The sequence below is a fragment of the Nothobranchius furzeri genome, chromosome 18 (genome assembly GCF_043380555.1).
Source record: "Nothobranchius furzeri strain GRZ-AD chromosome 18, NfurGRZ-RIMD1, whole genome shotgun sequence".
Lineage (NCBI taxonomy): Eukaryota > Metazoa > Chordata > Actinopteri > Cyprinodontiformes > Nothobranchiidae > Nothobranchius > Nothobranchius furzeri.
In genome coordinates this window covers 44,219,851-44,246,153 of record NC_091758.1, presented here as the reverse complement: position 1 = coordinate 44,246,153, position 26,303 = coordinate 44,219,851, and the positions used below count along the sequence as shown (strand labels likewise).

The 26,303-nt window shown below is 47.3% G+C and overlaps 1 protein-coding gene across 9 annotated transcripts in view; it reads left to right on the top strand.

The window, feature by feature from the left end:
- Positions 1-1,571: 1,571 nt before the first annotated feature.
- The window catches only part of myt1lb (myelin transcription factor 1-like, b), a 123,921-nt gene continuing 99,189 nt past the window's right edge, over positions 1,572-26,303 (top strand). Inside the window, exon 1 of one of the 9 annotated variants that reach the window (XM_054741952.2) lies at positions 1,572-2,824. The gene's annotated coding sequence lies outside the window, so the exon portion shown is untranslated. Of the gene's footprint in view, positions 2,825-2,860; positions 3,315-17,099; positions 21,377-26,303 lie in introns of those variants that run through there. The other 8 variants (XM_054741954.2, XM_054741951.2, XM_054741948.2 and 5 more) reach the window with 8 other exon arrangements.

Sequence of the window (26,303 nt, the reverse complement as noted above, 5' to 3'; positions counted from 1 at the left end):
TTCCTGTAAAGAGTTCAACTCCAGAGAGAAATAGTTCAAATCCAAGTATTTAAGGATGATTTGGGTGGAGTGGACCAGCGGCGACTTCCTGCTGCTGGTGGAGGAGAAAAAGCTTCCCGATTGACCGGTGGAGTGGAGATCACCAGCTGGATCCGGTCTGCATTAGCAGTGATGTGGACACTGAACCGATCAGCTCTGGTGGAGAGGGAGCTTGAGCCCCCCCCCAGAAGCTCGGAGTAGAGCTGCTGCTCCTCCTCATCCTTCCAGGAGGAGACCCTTGGGTTGACCCAGAACACATCAGAAGATGAGGGTCTCTACGCTGGATTGAGAATGCTGTGGGATCAGCTGGTAGACGTGGCTAACTAACCATCCTTGTGCATATTTCACGATTGTCTTTCTTTCTGAATGTTTTGACCAAAATGTGAGCTTGTTCCACCGTTTTTGAAGAAGTAACGATGTGGAAACGACATTGTGTCTACGGTCATGAACTCATTGTTCCGCGCACCCTTTCGGTTTCCTGGATCAGCTCTGGAGTCCAGGCTTCAGGTTCTCTTTCCCAAACCTGGGAGTTTGTTAGAAGTTCATTATTTTTCTACCAAGACACCGTTCTCACAACCCCCGCTTCATACACGTCCTCGTATCATCACGCTTGAAGCAGCAAGAGCAGCTTTTGCTCCCTGACTCCTCCCGTAGTTCTACATGCGACACCTTACACACCCTTTCTGAGGGGCTGAGGATGACGTTCATAATCTGAGTTTTCTGAATTAGAATAAACTTATAATCAGCATTTAATTCATGCATAATGGCCTTTAACGGGAGAGAAACACTGCTTTTAGAGTTTAAACAGTTCTTCTTTTATTCATGTCTCCTTCTCCAAACACTTCCACGATTCTTCAGATGAACACGCGTTCCTGGGCTCTGTGCATTCCCCTCCGTGTGTTTGTTTAGGAATGTTTGGTAAGTTAATTGTGTTTGATTGGCATTAACATAGCCAAATAAAAATTTGAATTTGGTAATGGTGAGCGCCCCGAGGGCATCTGCGTCCCAACCCACACGAGCACTTACCAAGCCTCTGCTCAGCTGCCTGGCAGCGCTTCTGCAGAGGACGAGCTCGCCGGTTCAGTAAAACATGGCTGCATGCCTTCTGATTTGTTTACTGCTACGTGGGACAACAACACACCTCATATACATGTGCCCCTGACACCAGGAGCGCAGGATTTGAATGCAGCTCCTGAATATTTATGCGTAAGCATGACTTTATTTGAAAATGTTATTGCTCATCTCGGCCATGTGAGGATTTCCCAGCATGCCGTTCTGCCTGCAGGCCTGCTGCGCCGTCAGCTGCATCATCCCGCCCAGAGAAAATGAGCGAGTTAGCACCTCTCGTCCAGTAAGAAATGAGGCTAATTCATAATCTAATTATAATGATGTCTTTAGGATCAAATTAGCATTCTGTGTTTGCAAATCCGGGTAAATATGGAAATCACCACATTGTTATTCCCACTCTCACGCGCGCTGCAGCGTGCATGAAAACCACCTAGCCCTGACCTTTTGTGTGTCTCCTGGTTGTGAGCAGAGCTCATCACTGAACACATAGCTGCAGCTAGCCTGTTTCAGTGCTCATTCATCTGCTGCACTCTTGGTGCTCAGCCAGCCTTGAAGTCGGGAACGCCGGGAAAGGATGGGGAGCGTTAATTAACAGCCAGCGAGCGATCAGCCTGAGACTTTCTTTAAGTTTGCTGCTGGTGTGTCTCTGTGGTCTGAACCAACGTGTGTGTTTTTGTGCAAACTGGTGTTTTTTTCAGTGTTTCTGTGCTTTTGTCCCTTTTGTTTGGATTTTCAGCTCACAGCCGAGGTCTGCCTGCTGTTTGACACACAGCTGTATTTTGTGAATTCTGGTGCAAGGTCTCCTTGGCTTTCTGACTCTTCAAATTAGAGCAAATGGTGAGAAAAGACATGCACGGGGCTGTTTTCTTCAAAACCAGTAAAGAAAGATGGAGGAGATCGGTGGAAAGTCGGGAAAACATGGTCGCATTCTAGCACCTTACGTGCAGTCCTGGTCTTTTGTCCTATCATGTTGACGGTAGATCACAAGATCCGTTTGAAGGTTTGTGCTTTACATGAAATGGTGATGCTGACATTCATCCTGATCAAACTGACTTTCAGGTCCTCCACCTCGTGACACTCGTGGTGTGCGCTGACCCATGAGTGGAGCTAAATTCTCCTTTAAAAACGAAGAAAAAAGCGGAATTTTGCATCCATCCTGTTTCAAATGAAGGCACTGAACAAGCTCCACATGGATCACTACCATCCTCAGCTCTCATCCGTTCTCCCCCTTCCTCCCCTCCCCTCCGCTCTCCTCTTCCCCGTGGGAAGATCTGACTCTGAGAGCAGACAGTCTGCAGCCCTGAATAAATGTATAAGAGGGAGAAAGGGGAAGGGAGGGCGCATTAGCAGGCAGAGGGAGCGCCGGGGCGGGAGAGTGTTGGAGGATACATACATGCCGAGCATTCGGAGAGAGCCAGATACACATCAGATACAGAGCTCGTAGGACTGAGGAAGGAGCGTTTCAGCTTCCTCCAGTCGTCCCTCCCTCCCAGCACAAACACACACTCCCAGTTCATCTGCCTGACACACACACACACACACACACACTCAGCAGCTTTAGGGTATACCAGTCAGCTCTGGCAGTCCTCTCCTTTGTTGTTTTTGCTATTGGTTGGTCTCAGCGGCGGCACGGAGCGCGCCTCCATCACCGGGGTGGGTGAATGTGTGTGTGGAGTCTGTGAGGCGGCGTGTGAAGGATGCCAGTGGCTCTACCCGGGTAAGTCAGCTTCCTCTCTCTGTCTCTGAGCTTCTCTTTGCTTTTCTTTTTGTTCTTTCTGATCTGCAGTCCCTCCACCTCGCCTGGGATTCTCCACCTACCGCGCTCTCCTCTCTCCCTCCATCTCTCCGTCTGCGTTATCGCCGTCTCCTCCGGACTGTGCTCCCTCTTCAGGCTGCGCCTCATTGGTGTGCCCTGATTCTCCCCCCCTCCTTCACTTTTTTTTAGTTTTATTTTTTCCATTAGGCTCCAGGCCCATTGGTCGTCTGGCTCCCAACCATTATCTCCACTCCTCCGCCCCTCTGTCATCCTCTCTGCCTCCACTCTCTCCCTTCTTCCCACAGTCATCTCTCGAGTCGTGAAAAATGATTTGCATGCAGGAGGGCAGCAGAACTTTGCAGTGAGCTCAGTGAGGGACTTGGGAGTTAAATAGGAGACGAGGTGCGTTTTGGAAAGCAGGAGGAAAAGTTTAAAGACACCGCTGCAGTTGGTAGGTACCTTGTGCGTGTCTGTAGCATCTCGTGTGTTTGCGTTGCTGCTGCTGAGGTCTGATCCTGACTTCTTTAGGATGCTTCCTTCTGAGCTACTTTCTCTCAGAAAACTGAGGATTTGGGTCACTTCTTCCTGTCGGGTTTTTGTTGCTTTATTGTTTTGGAAGTGCAACAGTTTTATTGTATTTCTGCCACTTAAGAGGAAGAGTTTTCCCTCTTGAACTGAAATGTTTGCGTTTGTCTTGCATGAACTTGTGCTTCTGGGCTGATTTGAAAGGTGAAGTTCTGTCCTGCTGCTGACACGACCGCTCCAGGCTCTTCTGGTCATAAACACATTAAAGTGGTCAGTCTTAATTTAAAATGGTCCTTTTCTTGCATTTTAACAACTTTTATGATGGAACACGTTTAGCGTGAGGTTCACTAACTGCTGTCACTCTGAGGGGTGGGAGATAATCTGATTAGAGCAGTGGGATCAGAGATTAAAGCCCAAAATATGACAGATTATTGAAGTTACAGAAGAGTTTCTGACTCTAAACTCCCTGCTGAATAGCATGCTAACAGTGTCTCCTGCTCGCTCTCTCTCTCACACACACAAACATACACACACACGCACACACACACACACACACACATGCATACACACACACACACACTACATAGGTGGTAGCTGTTGCCTCCATCCATGCTTGGAAGCTGTCTTAAGGAGATTGAGGCAAGCTCCTTGGCGTGAGGTGAAGCCGTGTTCTCAGGGATGCTCCTTATGCTGCTGGAGGAAGATGTCTTGCCTGTTAGAGGAATACTTGTGTTGCTGCGGCGAGCGTTTGTGCCGCCGCGGTGCTTGATGTGCTTTGCTGAGCGAGTGGAGGGCTGGCAGACAGCTGAATGTGATTAAATTATAGAGGTAAGGCACGCTACCTGGGTCTTACTGAGTCCCACGTAGCAGGAGCACCCCCATCAACTCTCTCTCGCCGTGGAAGGAGAGCAGAAGGACCCATCCCTTCTTAATCACAACAGTCTAGTCAGAGCTGGAGGCAGAGGAAACTGGGTGTTGATGGGATTGCTGAACATGGACTGTGGTGGGGTCACGGGATGCTCTGTACACGGTTACTGTAATGTAGCAGCCACTTCCTGCCTCCGTGCTTGGCTCGGTGTTTGCACTGTTCTCTAAAAGAACGACTTAACTGATTTGATGCAGAACATTGGAGCAATAAGGCTGCTTTTCTACTGGTTTATAAAAGCAGTTTGTTGTCGGTATCTGAAGCGGACCTCCCCTTATAGAAAAGCTGATGTAATCAAAAGCTTCTGAAGCTTTCCTTTAAGAAACGTAATGTTCTTTATTTTTCAGAATAATCATAAATGAACTTAGAAAACAATCTGCAGGGATGCTCCTCGTGCAGCTGGCGTGGTCTGAAGGGTCGTGTGCTCACCCTAACGCTGAGGGCTGAAAACAACACCTACCTGATGCACCGTGCACGACTAATGATGCCTAACATGCAGACAGGTGGAATGCACTTAAAAATGTCTGTTATCCTGAAACAGAGAACCTTTAAGGACAAATCAAACGAGAAGTGTTTTCCACGCTGTCATCTAGCCCCAAACCCGACCCGAGTGGCTTCCTAGCTGCACGTGAGGATCTAGAAGTCATGCTGAGTGAAAGTGCCTGTTGCAGAGTCGCTGTTATCGAACCGCATCAACTCGATACGAAACATTTTAGTTTTGTCATAATAGACGGATGTGAAATACCGAAACACCTAAACGCTGAAATGTCAGCTGCTTTTTTAGCTTTGCCTTTGCCCGCGTATGAAACGCGTGAGTAATTTATCGACCCGTCGTGTAGCCAAACGTTTTCAGGTGGGAAACGTGGTTAAATGATGAAATGTGAAGTAAAGAGCGTGAAATTGGAAAATAAAATGGAATTTGGGATGATAACATTTATTAAGCTCTGTCCTCGCGTCTGGAAAATTTTAAAAGTTTCAAAAACCAATCCACACGCTGCTGTCAGCATGACTTTGCATTTATTTAATATTAAGACATTTTCCACTACCAACAGCTGAGTAGGAAGCCAGCGAGGCTCCGTGTCCTTGTTGCAGGATTAGCATCTGTTTAAAACGCAGCGCTAGCTGAGAGGAGCACCATTCTCACGCCATCTTCCTGAGGCTTCAAGGCTGCGTTCGAAAAGGCAGCAGAAGATGTTTTAAATGTATTTGAAATAATTGTTCTCAAACAAAAAAACCCAAACAGCATCTAGAAAAGTCCAAGCTAGTGACTGTGGATGAGTCCCAGCGTCGCTGCCGTCATACTGGATTCATCCCTTCACCATCATCTCTACCCAACAGAGAGCAGATGACCCGCCGCTAACCAAGCTTTAAGCTTGGTTTATGCTTGACGCATTCACTTTCCGCTTGGTGACGCGGCTCGCGGATGGAACGCGCTTCGCAACTCGCAGCGTTTATGGTTCATGTGGCTCGTCTCTGTGGTGAGCCAATATCCTCCCAAACTGTAGGGGGCAGCATGGAGCTCTACAGCATGCATCCAACACTACACCATAGTAGAAGTAGAAATTACTGTTTACAACACGGCATTCCAGCATTTTTAACAGCGTCCTCGTCTTTTCCGACAGTGCGAGCTATTTCTCTCCAAGAATTATTAACAACATGTTGATCACGGTGATCTCTGAGAGCTGAATCATACAAATGTCTGTATTTACGAACCTCTGCCATACTAGTTCTTGCCTGTCCGCCATGTTTTTCCACGTCCGACTGTCCGCGTGGTTAGAAAATTTCCTAGGTGCGCGGTGCGGAAAGTTTGGGCCGTGTGGAGGTGCGGTGGAGGGGCGTGGTTGTTAAAATGACGCAATTTTGCCGCGCGGAGTCGTGCGAACCTCACGGACGCGTCAAGCTTAAACCAAGCTTTAAGGCTTCACAGGCTGCCCCGCCAACATCACATCTAGATGTTTCAGGATCTGGAGCTAATGTAAACGTACCTAAACAGCTTGTGTCTCAGGGATCAGTGTGTGAATGCAGCATGAGGACTTGTCTGCGTGGATTTGTGTCTGTGTGTGTGGCGATCCCAACGGGAATCATTGTGGTCTTCCAATCCGTCTCGGTGACATGGCGCGCCGGGGTGCAGAGGAGAATGATCTACTTGAGCAGACACGTAGTCAATACCAGCATGTAGCTGGTGTAAGACGTAGCTGCTCCCGCGTCCTTCACACACACATTCCTGCCGCGCTCGCCGCTACGTGCGATTAATGACGCTGCGCTCATCAGTCAGATCAGCGGCATGTCTGAGATTCAGGAGGGTGAGAGTCGAGGCTGACGTTTACCTTAAACCCTCGTGACATGTTGGTCATCATATCTGTGCAGAAACTTTAGACGTGGGTCACACACACACACACACACACACACACACACACACACACACACACACACACACACACACACACACACACACACACACACACACACACTTTCATGCTTTCCTTGGGGAACGCGTGATCTATCTCCTGGCGGGCAGGCCAATTAAAAACCAATCAGGCTGCTTGGAGTGTGCTGGTAATGGGAACGCCGAGGCAGAGGAGGAAGTGGGGCTGATTAATGGACATTTTCACCTTGTGGCATAACAGCCTCCCACAGGCATCCATCACCGCGGGGACTCCGCCGGCTACACACCTATCCAGAAGCGTCTGACATGTTGTATATGTTGCAGATGTCTTTCTGTGTGATGATGAGCATAAAGTGCCCGACTCGGCTACAGTTGCGGTATATTAACCCGCCCTTATCTGTGGGCCACCTTTGATGTATGGCGCCACGGCGTCCTGATTAAAACCAGGCTGAGCAGCTCTGCTTCCTTTCACGGCGAGACGTTTGGTGACGTTCAGAGTCAGCTGCACCGACTCGTGCAGGGCTCATTTTCTGTCTCTTCTGTTATGTTTGAGAAAAAAAGGTGTTTCCCACATTTTTTACGAGCCGGGTCAAAGACGCCCTCAGTGAGGAGGACTGTTTGTGTCTCTCCCTCCAGTGCTATGGTGCGTCGGCGAGCATTCAGGAGAAATGTGCTAAACGGTGTGAGCGAGCTCCGCTCCGTTTCAGGAGCCGTCGTGACCTACTTCACGCAGCCTGGCAGCCAGCTGTAAATAAAGATTTTCATGACCTGCTTTGGCCTCTTCCCGTTAGCAGCACAAGTGTGATGGTGTCGTGGTCGGGATACGTTTCAGTGCCACGTTTAACGAGAGGTTGCATAAGCAGTAGCTCAGGAGGTAGAGCGGGTTGCCTCATGGGTTCGATTCCAGCTCCCGCCAGGGGTATCCTGCTGTTGTGTCCTTGGGCAAGACACTTCACCCAACTTGCCTGTGTTAGTGGTGGTCAGAGGGGCCGACGGCGCCAAATGGCAGCCTCGCCTCCGTCAGACCGCCCCAGGGTGGCTGTGGCTACAACGTAGCTTACCATCACTGGCAGTGTGTGAACGTGCAAGCGTCTCTGAGTGTCCTGAAAAGTGCTGACAGGAGGTGCGGCGTTGCACCCTCTGCATCCAAGCTCTGATGGACAGGACTTAAATCAGACGCGTGAAGCGTGACGTTAGTCTTCATGGGACGATAATGATGCTTGTGGATTATTCACCTTAATTCAACCAGCTTGAAAAATTCTGACATCACTACTTTGGTGTAAAACATGACAGGAAGTCCAGTTTGAACGTGGAGGATGTAAATCAGATCGCTGCGTTGAGTCACATGCTTCAGAAACGCACCGCGTCTCTAAGTTCAACTGAATTTTTGCCTCGGATGGTGAGGAGTCTCGGTCAGAGAGGGAGTGATAACCTAACGTCGCCTGTGAGGTAGAAACAGAAGAAAGAGAATCCGTTTACTTTCCACCGGGAAGTCCGGGAATGTAAAGGAGCAAAGGTTGTTTTAACTTTGTAATAAGTAGAAGCAGGAACAACAACAAAAGTGGATTTTAAAGATTTTCAACCACAGCGTAACGTCCAGTGGGTGAGGAGGGTGGCACTGACATGATGCTTGTTTCTCTTTAGAAAACAACATCAAATAAATTCCTCTGAATGCGCCGGGAACGCGTTGCTGTTGCACTTTGAGTTCAGGTCTTCATTTGGTGTTGCTGTTTAGTTGTGGCTTCAGCAACATCCTCTCAGAGAGCTCGATCTGTAACGCTGAACTGCTTTTGGTGGAGTTGTTCCGAAGGTTTGTCCCAAATCTCAACCCCACATCAGAAGTGTGGTTTTTATTCGTCTCGAACCAGAAAAGATGAAAGATTGAAATTCCACAACAGGATCTGTGTTTAAATGCTTTTTCCCTTGTAGAAATGGACTCATTCATCGTTTCACGACGGTTCGTACGGTTGTACTCGCTGGAAAACATCGCTAATGACACTGATGATGAAACAGTTTTAGGATAAAGACTTATTTTATTGTTAAAGTTGCTTTCGCTGACGTTTATTTGGAGTTAAGAGTGTCAGTGTTTGTTATGACTTGTTCATCTACTGTGGTAAAAGATCAGGAAGAGGAACACTTGCATTAAAAACAGCGTGACTAGAACCCGTTTTAACTTTGGTACATCTGAAACACGACTGTCCCGCTGAGTCGCCCTCTACCCCGCTGCCCGCGGCAGCCGCCGACAGAAAATAACGAGGAAACGCTCGAGTAGAAGGAGGGACGCAGATCTACGTCATCCATGGACTCATTCGTAGCCTTTGTTGATGCAGCATCCATGTAGCATGTCTCAGCTAGTAGAAGCTACCCGTTAGCGTTAGCATTCCACAACACAGCAGCAGCTTCAGGCTCGTGTTTATGCGGCGACGTCACATCCATGATGCTGAGCGAATGGAGGCAGTGCAAGAGTCCTGTTACTGTTAGCCAATCAGAGGCAAGATGTTTGCATATTATGATTATTAATGAGTCCGTTCTGTCATATATCTGTATTATAATATAAATAATTAGTGTGTGGCCACTTTCACCTGTTACTTTAGGGGTTTTCGCTCCTCGTCAGGCTAACTTGATTTCAACTCCCACTCTGTGAAGTTTGCAAACTTTGCAATTGAATCAGACGGTAACATCAGCAACTTCTGACCTTTTGTTTCTCTGAACAATGATGGCATGAATCAGACAAGGAGATGCTTCAGTGATAACGACACCCGCCTCCTCACAAATGATGCTATCGCTGCAGCGTCATCACCGAGAGTCCAACACCTCCCCGGACTCTTCAGGTCAAAGAGGCGGCGGTCCGCCGCTTCGAGAAGAGAAACTGGAAAAATAAAAAACCCGCTACAGAACATAAGCCTAGGCTGTGATTTTGGAAAATGATTACCAAACAGGCATCCATTATTCATCAGGGCAATCAGGGAGGGCTCAGTCTCTTCATTTATGCGTGCGCTGTAAATCCGATTTGTCGGTTTTGATCACTCTAAAATCTCCCAGTCACACGTGGGCAATATTGGGTGAATATTATTCCGTCTAATGGGAAATTGATGACGGCATGTGACACCGGTCAAGACAAATGGATGGCTTACAGGAGAACGGAGGGGGAGAGTGGTGGTAGCCTGGAGGTGTTGGAGTTGATTACTGCACAGAGTTACTTCTCCTCATGCCGACTCTCTTCCACCAGAGCCTCTGATGCTCCAGATGAGGAGGGCTAGGGTTGGGGTTGACCTGCGTGTTTTTCAATCAGAACTCAAAGCGATGACGGTGAAACGGCCAGTTTTGTGATTGAATTATATTTTTGGGATGTAATTGGTGTGTGTCGGTGTTGCTGAGGCAGGTCAGCAAAACGAAGAGCAGTTAAGTGAAATTTTAAATGAACGCGGCTGATTCGTGGAGCTGAAGCGAGCTTGCGTCTGTGCTTGTGTGTATGCAAACGAGGGTGTTCGGGATTGTTTTATGCATGACCGTGTTCGTGTGTGTGTGGCCGGGGCCCGGTGACGGACGTGATTTGCTCTGAGCTGCAGCGTCTCTGCGAGGGTGGCCTGACCTCTGCTTTCAGCTCCGCTTCACGGGACAGCAGCAAATGAGAGGTGTCACGGCGTGACGGCAGCACAGCCCCTGTTTCAGACCGACGGCTCGTCAAACACACACGAGCACTCGGCACCAGGCGCGCGGACGCGGGGCGGGCGCGTTTGCATAAATTCATGCAAACACGCGAGTTGAGGCAAACGCTGGCAACAGTTGGAACATAAACAGACATGGAGAACTAAATATTGACAGACTTCCACAGACTCCTGGAAAACCGTCCGGATCAATAGCTTTGCTTCGTGAACATACAGCTTTTGTTTGGGCAACAAAGATTAGATTCAATTTGACCACTTAGTGCTTATGTCTAGCTTTGGCCAGCCCAGAAAATCAAACCATGATGCAAGCAGGACGGTGTCAGACGCTGGCTTTGATTGGTTTCCGTTGTGCTTTACTGAGAAAAACATTTTTGTTTTGATTTTAGTGAAAATAATGAAATTATAAAAGATGTGTTTGTTGTTTGAGACAAAACAGCTCCTGATTGGCTGATTGCTCCTTCTTGGTGGTGGTCCTTGGTGATGTTCACGGCCTTTTAGAAATAGTTTGCTGATTTTATTATTTTTACTGTAACATGAGTTCCTTTGGAGTGCATAGAACAAGACGAGCTTACATTTACATCGTCTTTGACAAAAGCAAATGTTGCACGACTTTAGAACAATCTGGAATGAAAAATGCTTTTAAATGTCCTAAAGCAGTAATTCCCAACAGTTTGGCTTTAAAATAGCAACACGTGGACCCAGATATCTCTGATTTGACAAAACAAACCTGAATAATTCAGTAAATAACAAATATGCAAGAAATGCAGCTTCAGCAATTGTTTTACAATTTCAGTTTTATCCTTGAAATCATCTGAGCACCCCGTGTAGTTTCTGGCGACCCACAGTAGGGCCTCGACCCCAACTTTGGAAGCCCACGGTGCAAAAGCTTTTAAACCAACTTGATGGTAAATTAGTCCAACAGTCATTTCTGCTGTGCACCACTGAGAAAGCCACGTGCACGTGGAAATCACGGCAGGCAGCAAAAGCTTTTACTACTTTCTGTAGAAGCTTGTGAGCTGGTTACCAAATGGTTCTGGCTGAGTGAGGTCCTGGTGCTGATTGTCCTTGGCTTCCTTGTAAAAGCTCAGCTGTCCCTTCATCATACAACAGTTTTAGGAAGGTGCTGGAGCTGTGTGATTAAACCACGTAGAAAATTCCGGTTTACCAAGAAATGAGTGCTAAGTCATCCACCTATACACGTTACGGTGAGAATCTGATGTGCCAAAGCAGAGGAGTCATAGAAATGCCTGTAGGGTGAGATAGAGAGTGTTAATGACTGTTTCTATCAGGAGCACTTTAGACGTGACGCACGGTAAGCATGATCACTTCCTGCTTGATGACCGCATCACAGGCATTACATAAGTAGATGCAACGTGGACTGGCGCTGCCTATTGGAGCTGGCGTAGTGGTAGGCCGCCATCTTGGATGGGTCTCCATTCACCCCCAGTGCATTTGTTCCTACTGAGGAAGGAGCTTACTCAACTAAAAACACGTTTTATCAAGCATTTTACAAAATCTGACACATATGGCATGATGCAAGATCTGTTTTCAGTAGTTCACCATTTTTTGCAACCGTAGGCTGCAAAAAACGGGCATGGACTGCTTAGACTGCAGTTGGGTTTAGCCAGTGAGGGACCCATCCAATATGGAGGCGACACTGTTGCGCTCTCCATCCCCCATTGGCGCGCCTACTACAGGTGCTGAAAAAAATCGATTCAAGTCTGAATCGGGATTCTTATTTCTAAAGATTCAGAATCGATTCACAAAGGTTCAGAATCGATTCCTAGAACTGAAATATTTGGCACGTTACAGGTTTGAGATGCACTTTTTGTATCTTTGTTAGGAGAGTCAGTACTCCGTTTACTTTTGTGGTCCCATAAATTGAGATGATTTATGTTTGAATCTGCTGATAAGAGGGCACATGAATGTCATTTTTTCCATACCCAGAAATTTGAGATATTCTCATATTTATTTTCTAAGTTGATAAATGAGTAGAAGAAGAAGAAAGTATCATTTCTATGGCGCCTCTCAAGATAAAAATCACGAGGCGCTTCACAAAAACAAAAAAAAGTAAAAATATAAAAAAGCATTTAGAAAATGTTTAAAATATATTTAAAATGAGCAAAAAATAGGCAATTGTGATTAAAAAATAAATATTAAGAAAGAGAGAGAGTGAACAGGAAAGAGGGAAATCAGTGGATCCTGAGGAAGGTGGAATAGGTGGGGAGAGCAGAATAAAGAGAGAGAGGTGAAGAAGGTCATACAAAAACCAGCTTGAACAAGTGAGTCTTCAGCTGCTTTTTAAAGGAGACCACTGAGTCCACTGATCTCAGGCTCAGGGGGAGAGAGGTCCAGAGTCTGGGGGCCACAGCAGCAGATGATCTGTCACCTTTGACCTTTAGCCTGGTGCTGCACAACCAGTAGGCTTTGATCACTGGACCTCAGGGACCTGCTGGGGGTGTAGGGACTAAGAAGATCACCAATGTAAGATGGTGCTTGTCCATGTAAGGCCCTCTAGACCAGAACCAGGATCTTGAAATGAACCCTGAAGTTGACTGGCAGCCAGTGAAGCTGGAGGAGAAGCGGGGTGATGTGGGTGTGTTTGGAGGACTTGGTCAGAAGCCGAGCACAGGCGTTCTGAACCACCTGTAGACGGTTCAGAGTACTCAGGATTACTCATGTAACTTGTTTCTACACATACTTGAAAAGTATTTGACCGTATTACTTTCAAAGCTACTGTTAGGTAACTACAGATTTGTTATATTTTACAAGGTAAGCAAAAAAAAAGTTGCCTTTTGGTCAAAAGATTGTTTCTGTTCACAGTTTTAGAATCACTAGTTTACCTTGTAAATTAGCTTTTTTGGAGCATGACCAGTTTAAAGTCAAATAAAAACGTCCCATAGCTTTAACTAACGTGTACAACACAGTAGTTCATCCTGGAGCTGACACTCTTTGTTAATATTGATTGTGAATCGATTTAAATTGAGAATCGAGAATCGATACCCCAAGAATCGGAATCGAATCAGATCGTGAGTTGCTCTAAGAGTCACATCCCTAGCGCCTACGTGCTCGTGTCTTTGGACAGCATGACTTCATGAAACAAGGAAATACTGGAGAAGGGCTTGTGTGCGTATCTTTGTTCCGTCAGCTAGAGCTCGCGGGGTATTTACCAGCTGTGGGGTTAGCATTAGGCAGCTAATGCGTAGCTACAGATGTATTACTATTATGGCTAAAAAAGGAAACCGCGTAAGTAGTGACACCGTTTTTAGGTTGGTTTAAAATGAATGTAAATAACTGCGATTACATCAGGATTTCATTGTAAAACTGGTGCTTTTATCACCAATTATGTGAATTTATGGTCACAAGCAGCGCTTTAGTGAACCGGTATGGACTGGTGCGCAGTACTGGGACTCAGTGGCACCCTGCTCTGCCCGACATGCATTGTTGTGTACCGACATTTATTCATTTGTTGTGAAGGCACTGGTCACAAGGGTCACTAACGTAGGCTTCACGTTTTGTCCAAAGACGCTGACATTCATGTGTTAGAAAATCAACTCTGATTAACTGTGCCATCCTGGGCCTCAAGGGCCACCGTCCTGCGTGTTAAAGCGGCTCCAAACACCTGATTCTACAGCTGAATCACCTCTTCAGCACGTCCTCGTGTCCTACAGAGCCTGCTCATCACCCGATGATTCAAGCCAGGTGTGTTTTTGTAGGGAAACGTGCATGACCGTGGCCCACAAGGACCACCAACAGGTATTTTCTTGCACTCAGCTGCGTCTGCAGGCCTTCGTTAGTCATTTGGAGGATGCTGTTTGAATTTTGATGATTGCCGTGCAAAGATGATCTTTTCTTCTTTTTTTCATTTTGGTGCAATATAAAAAAAATCAATGTGACGCTGGAGCCGGGAGTAAAAATCGTTGTGTGATTTAGAGTCGCTTCGGCGCATCGGCAGCGTCCTCCAGAACAAACACGGACCTCCTGTCTGGCGTGTTTGTTTACATGCTTTGTGCACGTGACTCATCTTGAGAGGTGCGTGTTCACAGACGCTCTTTCAAACTAGGGCAAGCCCACCTGCCCCCTGCAGGCGGGGGCCCCTGAAACTGCTGACAAACACCTCCTGGTCTTCTGATTAACACACACACGCGCGCGCGCGCACACACACACACACACACACACACACACACACACGCACACACACACACACACACACACACACGTGCACACACACACACACAGCTACGGTCTCCCCTGAAGAACACTACCCTCGCTGTCCGTCCTCTGCTCCCGTTGTCATTTTCTTCATCGCAGCTTGTCTGCCTTGTTTCCGTTACTGTACGCTCACATGCATCCTCCTCAGCTCCTCTGCCTGATTTCACCCCCCCCCCCTCCTTGTCTCCCTCTTTCGTTCTCGCTCTAGCTGCAATGCATCTCCGTTTAATTCCTTCCCCTTTGCCTGCAACAGTTTTCCACATCCTAATGGATGATTAGTTTAAATTTATCAGTGAAGATGATGCAAGTTCTGTCCTCCCTCCATCTCCGTTCAGCAGTTAATGAGAAGGATGGATCACATATTTACTGTTAACAAGGAGGACGCCATCGTTCCTCATTCTCTCTCACCAATTGTGCCCCACAGTCCCATGCATAATAAATCAAATCCTCTGTGTCAGCATCGCTTTTTTGTATACAGGAAAAACGTCGTGAGTCTTGTGTGATCTGCGGCGAAACGCAGAGGGAATTTGAAGCTAAGCGCTCCGAGAGCCGAGTTGTCGGTTCCCCTCCGTTGCTGCAGCGTATTCAGGTCACTGCCAGGTCTCTGTTAAAATGCGTCTTTGCTTTTTTTTCTCTGCGACCTCCAGCCCCCTGTTCTTTACGCTCAGATCCGCCCTGAATAAATAGTGCAACACGTTTTGCTTCCTCAGTCTCAGCCCTCGCCGCCGCTTGCACCCCAGAAAGGCAGCACTGCCCTGCCCCGTGTGTGTGACCTAATTCTCCTGCTCGTCCCTGCGTTTTCCGATGTGAGTCGTTCCAAAATAGCTTGGCTACAGCGGAGCGTGGCAAACTCATTTCCATCTTGCATAACAGAGACCAAACATTTCACCCCCCCTCCCTGCCTCAGCTCAGTGGCGAGATGGCACTTACTCTCACAGGCGGAGTCTTAGCTTCCCACCTCACTGTGTGAGGAAGATGGTGAAATGATCATTTTCACTTACTCAGTTTTATCCCACTGTTTGTGCATTAGGTCTCCTCCGTCGGTGTAAGTAACTGAACGTGTCTAATTAGCAGGCACTGCAGCCTGGGCCTGGGAGAACAGGTGGAGAAACGGGGAAGAATACCTGGTTTCACTACGGAGTCGACGAGGATAAACCCAAGAGGTCCCTAAAGAGCTCAGGGACACGTGCAGGAGCTGTAGCAGGCACCATAGCCTTCAGTTTATTTCTTAACAGCATCATAATAACCGTTCATGTGATATTAAAAGCCCGTTTCAGTGAGAGCCCCACGTTATATCACAGCGAGATGGCATCACAGAGACGCTATGAGGACGGAACGAATCTACTCCTTGTCACTGAACTGGCTTTGGACGGAGATTATGAGGAGTAGGGGGTTGAGAGAGGAATCGTTATTTCAGCGATGGCTGCGGTGCTTCTTAACGTGGTCTGTAGGGCGCCTTCGCCGTGCTAATGTAGAGAAATGGAAACAGATGGAAGGCATGATTATTTGATCTGCAAAGAGCTCCTGGTGGGCTTTGTAGTAACTGGACGAAGCTGCTCAGAGGCAGGAGAGTGGGTTGTGTGTCTGTGTGTGTGTGTGTGTGTGTGTGTGTGTGTGTGTGTGTGTGTGTGTGTGTGTGTGTGTGTGTGTGTGTGTGTGTTCCCAGTGATGTGTGTTTGTTGTGCACAGGTGTAGATGGCTATTGTTTGTGTTCAGATGCCTGTGTGTGTGTGTGTGTGCGTGTGTGTGTGTGTGTGTGCGTTTCTGTCCATCTGTTCGTGTGTTTGAACGTGCTGGAAGTGCCTCTGTATGTGTTTACTCACCATTGTTCCTTACTCTAAACATATGGAGCTCTAATGGTGATACAGGTAGTGAGCTTATTCGGAGAGCATGCACGGCACAAGCCTCCTGGCTTGGTGCGCTGCCTTGCTGCACGCTGCCACACCAGAAAAAGACTCCGAGTCTTAAATCCTTGCTAGCCTGTCTATATGTGCACAGATTTCTGTGTCATTGTCTCTGCTCCACCTTAAAGGACCATATCCAATAAGAAAAATACACAAACGACCTTCTATTGCTTCATATTGTGCAACCCACACACATTCGAGGCAGAATTAATCAAGGTCTGTGTTCTTCTATTGATCTTCCTGCGATGCTCCAGCTGTCTCTGTGTTTTTCTGCACAGCGTTCAAAGCTGCACGTCTGTATCTCTGTAGGATCGGCCTTGGCTTGCCACGTCAGACCAGAGCCACATACATCCATGCCCAAATAAGTCCACATGCATGATTGTAGTTTAACAAAACTCACGGGCTCCCTCGGTCTCAGAAAGGAGAACATTTTCACACGCAGCTTCCTGTCGGGCGAGGGGAGGCTGGCTGGTGCGGTGCATGCGTGACTAGTGGGCCACACCTGTCAACAGTGCTCCATAGGCTCAGCGGTGATGCTATCTGACAGCCGGACTGCCACGGAGGACGTGTGTGTGTGTGTGTGTGTGTGTGTGTGTGTGTGTGTGTGTGTGTGTGTGTGTGTGTGTGTGTGTGTGTGTGTGTGTGTGTGTGTGTTCCGTGACTGTTTGGATGAGTCACTGTTGTGCCTCCGCTGCTATGTTCCCCTAGAGGACCCACTAGTGTCTGACTGGTGGTCTCTGTGTGTGTGTGTGTCCCTGGCTGTGTATTCTGAACATATTAACAGCTGGCCTCTTACTCACACAGTAAACAATCACGTTGAACCATCAAATTTTTGCCGTCCAGTTTCGAGCGGTGTTTGCGACGCGCCTCTGCAACACTTTCAGATACGCAGAAAGCCACTCACACTCTCCATCTGCTGCACACTAGTGTCTGTAACAGCAATCTGCTTTAATTCGGCGGATGGATTCACATTAACGAGCAGCACCTTTGCCATTTCGACGCAACATCTCATTGTGATGCTGATGAAGTTGGTTTAGAGTTTTGGCCTACCTCGTACCACACCCACCAACGGACCACTCTTCTGGATGAGACTCTGACACCTTTCCTCCATCACAGCCCTGCACAGCCAGCGTTGTGAAGCAGCTGCACCTTCCTGAGCTCTCAGCAGCTCGTGCATTTGGCTGAAATATTCAGCCCAGTTCCCAGCGTTACCTTGCATGTATAATTACCGGATATGCTGCCTGCTGCTGATAACTCTCCCAAACAATGTTTGAAGGGGGGAAGGAGGCGATGAATTCCCAGTGAAGTGTGAAAAAGACTGATTAAAATTGCCGTGGTCAAAAGCCAGCTCCAGTGTGTTCTGCTCTCATGGACCAGGGGAGATGGGGAGACGGGCGCTGCTGCTGAGATAGCAAACCCCGTTTCTCTGCCTTCAGCTCACAGGAATACAAGTCTGGTTTCTAGTTTGGTCCACAGTCACGAGGATATTGGCAATTGCGTTTATGTTTTGGCCGTTGTACGCTCCACATGTAGAATACAGCGTCTTAATCAAGTCGTGCTCCACCTGCATCAGGCTCGCTCAGCCAGGTCTCGGCTGACTCGGTCCAGGAGAGGTTTCCAGAGTGAGCTTTACGAGTATTTCACCCAACTCTGTGGATACGTTTCACCTCATTTTTATTATGTCTAATTTGTGAAAATATTCGTTAAACTCAAAGAAAGATTTCTGTTTTCTTCGGAGTGGGGGTGTGTGGGTTAGTTTTACCTAACCTGGTAGAACGTCACCAGAGCGAGAGAATCTCACTGTTCTGAACCAAACACGGTTCAGTCTGCTGGTGACTTGGAGGAAAGACAAAGCGATGCCCGCATGAAGCTAAATCAGATTCATTTAGAGTCGAGCAGAAAAGAAAGATTCATTATTATGAAGAGAAACTTGATGACATCATTAACTTGTGCCTTTTGGACCAGCCTTGTTCCAGGGCTTCCAATAAAACACTTGTGCTCCAGTGAAAGAGCAAAAGATTCATTTACTGAGTGAGAATAACAGATAAAATGTGTTCCTGCGGAGCGGCTCGGTACGTCTTTACTTAAACCGAAACAAAAGGCTTTAAGCAGGAAAGTAGAAATGCATTGAAACACTATAGAGTGTGTAATTGGAAAAATTTCCAATAGAAGTAGAACAAATATTTAACTGCAAACCTACTAATTAACTTTCCACAGACGCTCGGCTGAAGAAGCTGCTGAGTGAGCTCAGATTTGTGGAACGTAGTTGAGCTTATTCAGGGCTTATTTAGAAGAAACGCCAGTTTAATATCGGTCGTCCTCATGAGCAGATCCCCTTTAGTTCTAGAGGAAAACGTGTGGTTTTAAAGGCGTCTGCACTTATCTGAAGGAGTTTAAGTCAGCCTTTGTGTTCGTTTAAGACTTGATGAGCGATGATAACCGTCAGATAGCCCGACTTACTCTGATGAGTGAAATTCAGCCTGATCATGTCCTGAATCTTTGCCTTCTTCTTCAGATTGCCTCCATTGTTTACTACTTTCATTTCATTTCACTGGTACGAGATAAACACCTTTGATTTTTCTTTTTTGCACCAGTTGACTGCTTGATGACACACGCTGTAAAAATACACCGTTGGAGTATATATTTATTTGTGTCTGCACATGTGTGCAGCTGTGTGGGCGTCCAGGAGCGTATTTGCAGAGGGAGAGGGGGATGGCGTCTCATTGGAGGTGTGTGGGCGTCAGGCTCAGGGCACCTAATTACAGACGCGGCTCCCACAGCCTGCCTGCTTCTCCCTCAGCCCCCATGTTTGGGTGCATCTTCCTGGCTGAGTTAGATGAGACGCTCCCTTCGTCTCCCAAGCTTTGGTCTCAGGAGGGCTCCACCTAAGCACAAAGCTCGCTGGTGTCTGATTAGCCGGCTCAAATGAGATCCCCAGCTAGCGGTCTGTACTGTCATTCTCTCAGCTGACGGTTAGACGGGCTGCCAGACAGCCACCCGGCATGTTTAGCTTGTTAGCTTGATCAGGAGACTTCTATATCATGTCTAGCAAACAGTGGAATTACAAATCTGTTGGGACCTCATTTGGGATCCTCTTGTTGGGGAGCTAGTGCCAGCTAGCTAGCTATTTACCTCAGGGCTAACAAGCTTTGGCTAGCACAGGGAGGGTCATCTTTTATTTATTTTTTATTTCTTGCACGGTTTAATAATTGGTGGTTATTAGTGAGCGTGCTGGAAGCCGGTTAGCCCCTTCCTTCCTAAAACAACAGTCGCTCTCTTTCATGTCATTTCAGAGGCTTATAGTGGGGGTTGGTTGTTATTTTTCCGTGCCAACAGTGCACGGTTGAAACCGGGCACACTTTAAAACACCACACAGCTGCCTTCTCTGCATCTGGGCAACAGACTGAAAGAGAAGGGAGAACGGAACGAGGAGGAGGGGATCGGTCCGGGGAGAGCACGAGGGAAGAGGAGGAAACAAAGGCTGACACAGATAACATCTATCAGCACAGCAGAAACATGGACTGGGTTTATCATTATAAATAGACCGATCCCCCCCGCCAAACTCATCCCCAGCTTTCCCTTCCAAAAGCTGGAAACCACTAACTGGGCCAGTCCACTACAGGGATTAGCGACGGAGCTGCAGAAGCATTTAAGCGTGCTCACAGTGAGCTCTGCTGCGTTTACTGTGGGAGTGATGGTAAACACAAACACCGAGGTGTCACGGAGAAGAAAGCAGCGACGCCGTACCTCGTTGTTTTAAAGACAGCACGCCACGTGGAATTTGCATTCAGCAGAGGAGACGCGTTACAGAGAGAATGCAATATTGCAGCATTGCATTAAAACACCCTATTTAAGATTTAATGCAGAGGAATGTTCTGGGGGGAGCTCCAGGAAGCTCCACAGGCTGAACATACTTATGATGCATGAAGGAAGCGTGGAAAAGCACAGAATGGGACTGATTGCTTCAATAAGAAGTTCTAGCAATCTTTACGAAAAGGACATTTTCTCTGGTGTGTGTGCTTGGTAGACGTGATACGTACAAAACGTGGATCTCAGATGTCAGAAATGCTGAAAAGGGAATTATGCACGCTGTTATCATCTGACAATATTCAAAGGCCCCTCGCGCCACAGCAAGCGTGTTTTCTCCTCATCGCTCTCTCCGTGCCCCTCTCTCACTCCGCTCTTCTTTTGTTCTGCCTCTATTAGTCGTCCTTGACTGCCGAGCCAGTGTGCAGTGCAGTCTTTGCTTGAGAGGAGCCAGTCAAATGTTCTCTCGCTCCCCCGTTGGGACAAGAATAGGAGAGGACACGGTGAGGGTGGTGGGGGGAGGCGTGAGAGATGGAGATGGTTGTGGAGTTCATACTTTCATTCAGCAAACATCTTCTCGAGGCTACGGAGGGCTGAGAGTGAGGCAGGAGCATCAGCAGGGAGTTGGTGTGATGACTCAGCATCGGGAAATGGCAACGCTCGGGGCGTCCTGGTTGGAAAGACGATGAATGAAGAGTCACAGTCGGCCGGGAGAGACAACCTGCATGAATTAGAATGCTTCGAGCACTGAGTGTAGCGCTCGGTCCCGGAGTCAGCTCCTCGTTAGGATGGGGGTTATGCTGGGTTTAACGATCTGCATGGACTCTGGTTAATCACGTCTGAGGCAATCCTCACGGCCCCATTCGACCTGAAGCGGCGTGTGACCAACCTAGTGGTGGACCTGCATGCCACCCTCTCGCTGGCCTCTCAGATGAATGCAGTGGTCAGATCTTGTTTTTTCCAGCTGCGCTGACCGGTTCGCTCCAGCCTGATCCTGAAACCGGCGCACCTGGAATCTGTAATTCACGCCGTCATCATCTCCCGCTTGGATTTGGCGTTCCAGCCTCTGCTCTTAACGGGCTTCAGGTGCTTCACAATGTTCATTGTGTCCTCTTCTTAAATAACTAGTACGATTCTTTCTGTTCAGACGAGTGAGGTTGTGTTGCGAGTTCTCGTTTACCTTGACATGTTTCAACCAACGTCATCAGAAGAGTCACAGATGTTTGTGTGACGCGTCCATCAGCTGTTCTTCTGGTGGCCGTTGTAGCGTTCCAGCCGGACTTTATTCAGACGATGCACTCAATGATCATAACGGATGGACCATGGTGGGGTATTCCAACCCATTTATTCAGAAATGACCATAGTCACATCGTAGGAGCTGTAATTATAACATAAACAAACAAGAAAATCAACATTCCCGCCATAGAGCACGTTCCACTTTGCTAAATGAACCAGCGAAAGACATAGCATGTGCTATCGTTAGCCTGCTAGTTCACTCAGAAATTTGTTAACAAATAATTAATATATTTATAAATTTAAACAACAAGAAACCATTCATAAACATACCTGTTCGCCTTTCAGCTAGATGCTAAATTGAAGATGGATGGAAAACTCTAACGTTCTTAACTTCCTTCTGGTAAGCAAAACAAATTCCTCCCATCTCCGTGTTAAAAGAGCACCAGCGTAGTTACCAGCAAACACATAACAGATGAGTCAACTGTCTAACCTGCTTCCGTTAACAGGTTAAAAGTGCCGTATTTCTGCCAAATAAAGCTTACAAGTTGGGCGCCGGAAGTTAGCGTTCTGAACTTCAAAATAAGAGTCATGTGAACCCTAAAACATGAATTACTCATAGATATTAGTATCTAAACAATACCAAAATAAACAAATAATCTGGGTTATTTACAGGTGTGACCAACGCAGATCTGTCAGCAGAACAGCTGATGAAGACAAACATCTGTGACTCTTCTGATGAAGTTTGGTTGAAACCTGTCGAGGTAAACGAGAACTCACAACTCAGCCTTACATGTCCCAAACAAAAAGAATCGTACCGATCAGGCTTCAGGTGGTCCCGAACGCAGCAGCCGGGTAGACGTGATCACATCACCCCTGTGCTGGCGCGTCTCCGTGAGCTTCTGGGTGAAGTTCAACATTGTGAGGTTTGTTACCGCGGCCTCGAACGGCCCAGCACCGGCTTACGTGTCTGACCTGGTGGTGGAACCGGGCACTGAGATTGAGATTATGCGTTCTTATGGATGACTGATTATTTGCTTTGCCATCTATTGTCAGTATTGATTGTGTTTATGCACTTCGGTCAGCCGCCGTGCTGCTTTAAATGTCGCGTGGGTAACTACATACTAGAATTAACGCGGTTTGCTATCAGCTTGTTAGATTCTGAGTGTAACAGGATGAAAGCTCAAACAAGTTAACAATGACGCTTCTATCACATATAAATATCTAGGATATTATATATTCGATAGAAGTTCATATGCCAACGAGCTTGGTCTATTTTTAATCCAGAGATTAATGTTTAATTCAAGATAATTACATTTAATAGCAAAAGTTTATTTATTGAATCAGAAGTTTAAAGGAATCTTTGCTTTTTCAATAACCAAAAATATATATATATATATAAACCATTCTGTGTTTCATTTCAGAGAAGAGTCGGGTTTTAAAGTTAAGAATTTATTACTAACACTTTAAAAATGACAGTTTGAAATGACACATTTTTAACAGCTTTAATATTAAAACTTGTTTTAAAGGCAAACCCGTGACTGAATGGAAGCGAAAATGAAAATGCGAGTTTTTGGATGCGTTAGGTGTTACTTAGATAAACAGCATACAGACGCCATCTGTCAAAAGTGTCTAACTCACCCAGATCAGGAGACCCTCTTCTGGATCCGAGATGTCCGGTGGAGATGATGTCCTCCGGGCACGAGGTTGGTAGAAGGACCTTAGTGCGACCATATCGGTCCTGAGATGTCTCCGTGGGTCACTCGACTGGCGAAACTGTTTGCGTCTCAAAATCAATAACTCTGACGGAGTTTTGCGTCAGCTGGAAACGGTGCGTTTATTCGAAGCAAGACTTTCGGCGTGACAGAATGCTCAGTAGAGATTCGGGCGGCCGTCCCTCGTCTCCTAGTATGGTTCAAGAACTGCTTCTTTTTGGCGGAGATTTTGGTTTTAACAAAACCCTCCGAGCACGCCCTCTCAGCGTCAGAAAGCTTGGTCATGAAGTAAAGACATGTGAGATGGTTTAAACGTAACCCCGGGCACCCTCTGCATGAGGTGATTAACGTGGAAGATGACCTTCTGGTTTACTGAACACACATTACGGATCATCAACAACGATTATTATTATACCCAAAGCATAATAAGTCATTTCAGTAATTAAAATAAATTCATACTGAAAACCAAGAGATTATTTATGATGGCTGTAATAACAGTAATAAAGTCAAGAGTTTATTAAAATTATTGTTTAAAATTATTATTGTGAAACTTGAAGTGTCCTTCACCATCAGCAGCAGATAAAGATGTTTCAGCAGACATCACGGCTCCTGGCGGGTAATCTGTGAGTTAAAGTTACCGTCGACCCAGCTCGACCCAGCTCGACCCAGCTCGACCCAGCTTGACCCAGCTCGACCCAGCTCGACCCAGCTTGACCCAGCTCGACCCAGCTTGTCCCAGCTCGACCCAGCTCGACCCAGCTCGACCCAGCTCGACCCAGCTCGACCCAGCTTGACCCAGCTCGACCCAGCTCGACCCAGCTCGACCCAGCTTGACCCAGCTCGACCCAGCTTGACCCAGCTCGACCCAGCTTGACCCAGCTCGACCCAGCTTGACCCAGCTGGGAAAACGTGACCTTTGACACAAATTAGAGGCCATTCATGACGCTGCGTAAACGTCATTTATAAATAAGCTTGATGTGGTCTAAAATGCTCAGGACCGATCGTGTGACCTGCAGCTCCGGCAGTAAACCGTTCATGTCTCGGTTTGGACTTTTGGCCTCTTTTTATTTATTTATTTTTTCACTTTCCACCACTAAACAAACCCAAAACACACATTATTATAAATCTGTTGAACTAAGACATTCTTTGTGGCAACACCCTGATCATGTGTGTGTTCATCCTAAAAACTGTTTTCAACTTTTTAAAACAATAATTGGGGATTTTATAATATAGAAATTCTGACTCTTTTGCCCTTTAATCCGCCTCCACCTGGAATTACACCCACCCACATGGAAACTGTGATTTTATGCAGCACGTGTGATCTGCAGTTCAGCTTCAGACTTCCCTGTGTGTGCGGCTCTTCTTCTGGAATAGGACGTCAAAACAAGACCTCGACAGTAATCCAGAGAGCCGTACAACCATCATTTCTATGTGGCTCCATGTTTGTTTGGGGTGTCTGTGCGGCGTGGCGCGGCACGGTGCGGCGCGGCGCGGTGCAGGGTTTACGGCTCCAGCAACATCAGCGTTTCCCTGTCATGTCAGTCAATCTTTTCAATATTGGGATGCGTCCTGTTTACTGGAGAACAGGGTTACAAGTTCATGCCTCCTATTTCAGACCGCACCACAACAGTAAGACAGGCTAATAAACAGATGGACAGGCAGACAGGTAAACAGGCACATAGACGTGCCGGCAAACAAATAGAGACGCAAACAGATGACAAATAGACAGGCAGATTGGCAGAGCGGCTGACAGCCTGGCCGCTTTCCGGTGGAGGGATATTGGACAGAAAAAGCAGCTGGCAGGGAGACAGGCAGATGGACAGACAGACAGCCATGCATGCAGACCGTGGAACTGGAGAAATAACAGAGACAGGAAGGAAGAGCAGCAGACAGACAGGCAGGCAGAGAGGTTGCCAGACAGACACGCACCGTCGGTAGCGAGCAGGCAGTTGGCGTAGGAAGGAGACACGGGGACGGCAACGGCCCCTGGCAGCAAGGCAGAGCGAGATAGGAGGAGACAGAAATAGAGGGAGTGAGCGGGAGAGGGATGAGGTCAGTGCACGGCTGGCTGGCTGACTGTTGATCTGTGGCACAGGGCTGGCAGAAGAGGCTCCTCGGGGAGAGTGCAGCCTCCATCTACATCCCCCAAGCCATTCATCCCTCCATCACCCAGCTGGGATGGAAAGACAAGCCTGGAAAAGGAGAGACTTTTAGCACACAGTGGTACAGGGGGGTGAAAGACGGCACATGTGGAGTCATGGCGACAAACTCTGTCCTGTCAAGGCTAGAAAACAGAAATGAAAGCGTCTAACCCTGAATTATGTGTAGGAATGTGTTGAAAATGGGCCATTTTTTCCCCTGAAGGACAATCTGACAGCACTTCCTGCGGCATTCCTGGTACCTCAGGCTTTTAGAGGACTGGTATGTGGTGGCCGTTGTGCCTCTTGGCAGATCGCACCCAGTGGGCAACGGACATGCTTCAGTGTTTAGCTTTTAGCTCGGGTACGTTAGCTGCTACCGTGTTCCAGTCAGACATCAGAAATGTGCATAAATTAAATCTGAAGACAGGGCTGCAAATGCCGGCGAGTAGTTGGGAGGTGAAAAAGGAAATATGCAAATGTCAAATAATAACTTGCAAATAAATTGATTAGAAAACCTCAGTGTTTTCATCGTCTCTATGTGTTTGCAGGATTTCTCATTTAATTCACAATTTGTTCGTCAACCACTCGCAGAAACCACCTCACAGTTTCCAGTGCCGGTTTTAGATGTGTCCCTGCTCGATTTGATTAAAACGAGTGATTAGCAGCTGCTACAGAACCCGATAAAGGCTGAGGAGATGATTCAGCAGTTAGAATTAGGTGTGTCTGAGCAGGAACATATCCAAAACATGCAGCGTCCTTCATCAGCGCTGCAAAACTTTTTGTGTGCGTTCGAGAATCGTCGCAGATGTTTTGAGATTTTCTGGAAACTCGCTTGCAAATGCTGTTTGTAACGGGTAGATGTTCACAACCGAGCCTGTTAACCTGACTCCTGACCCCTAATCCTACATGGAATAGCCTCAATCA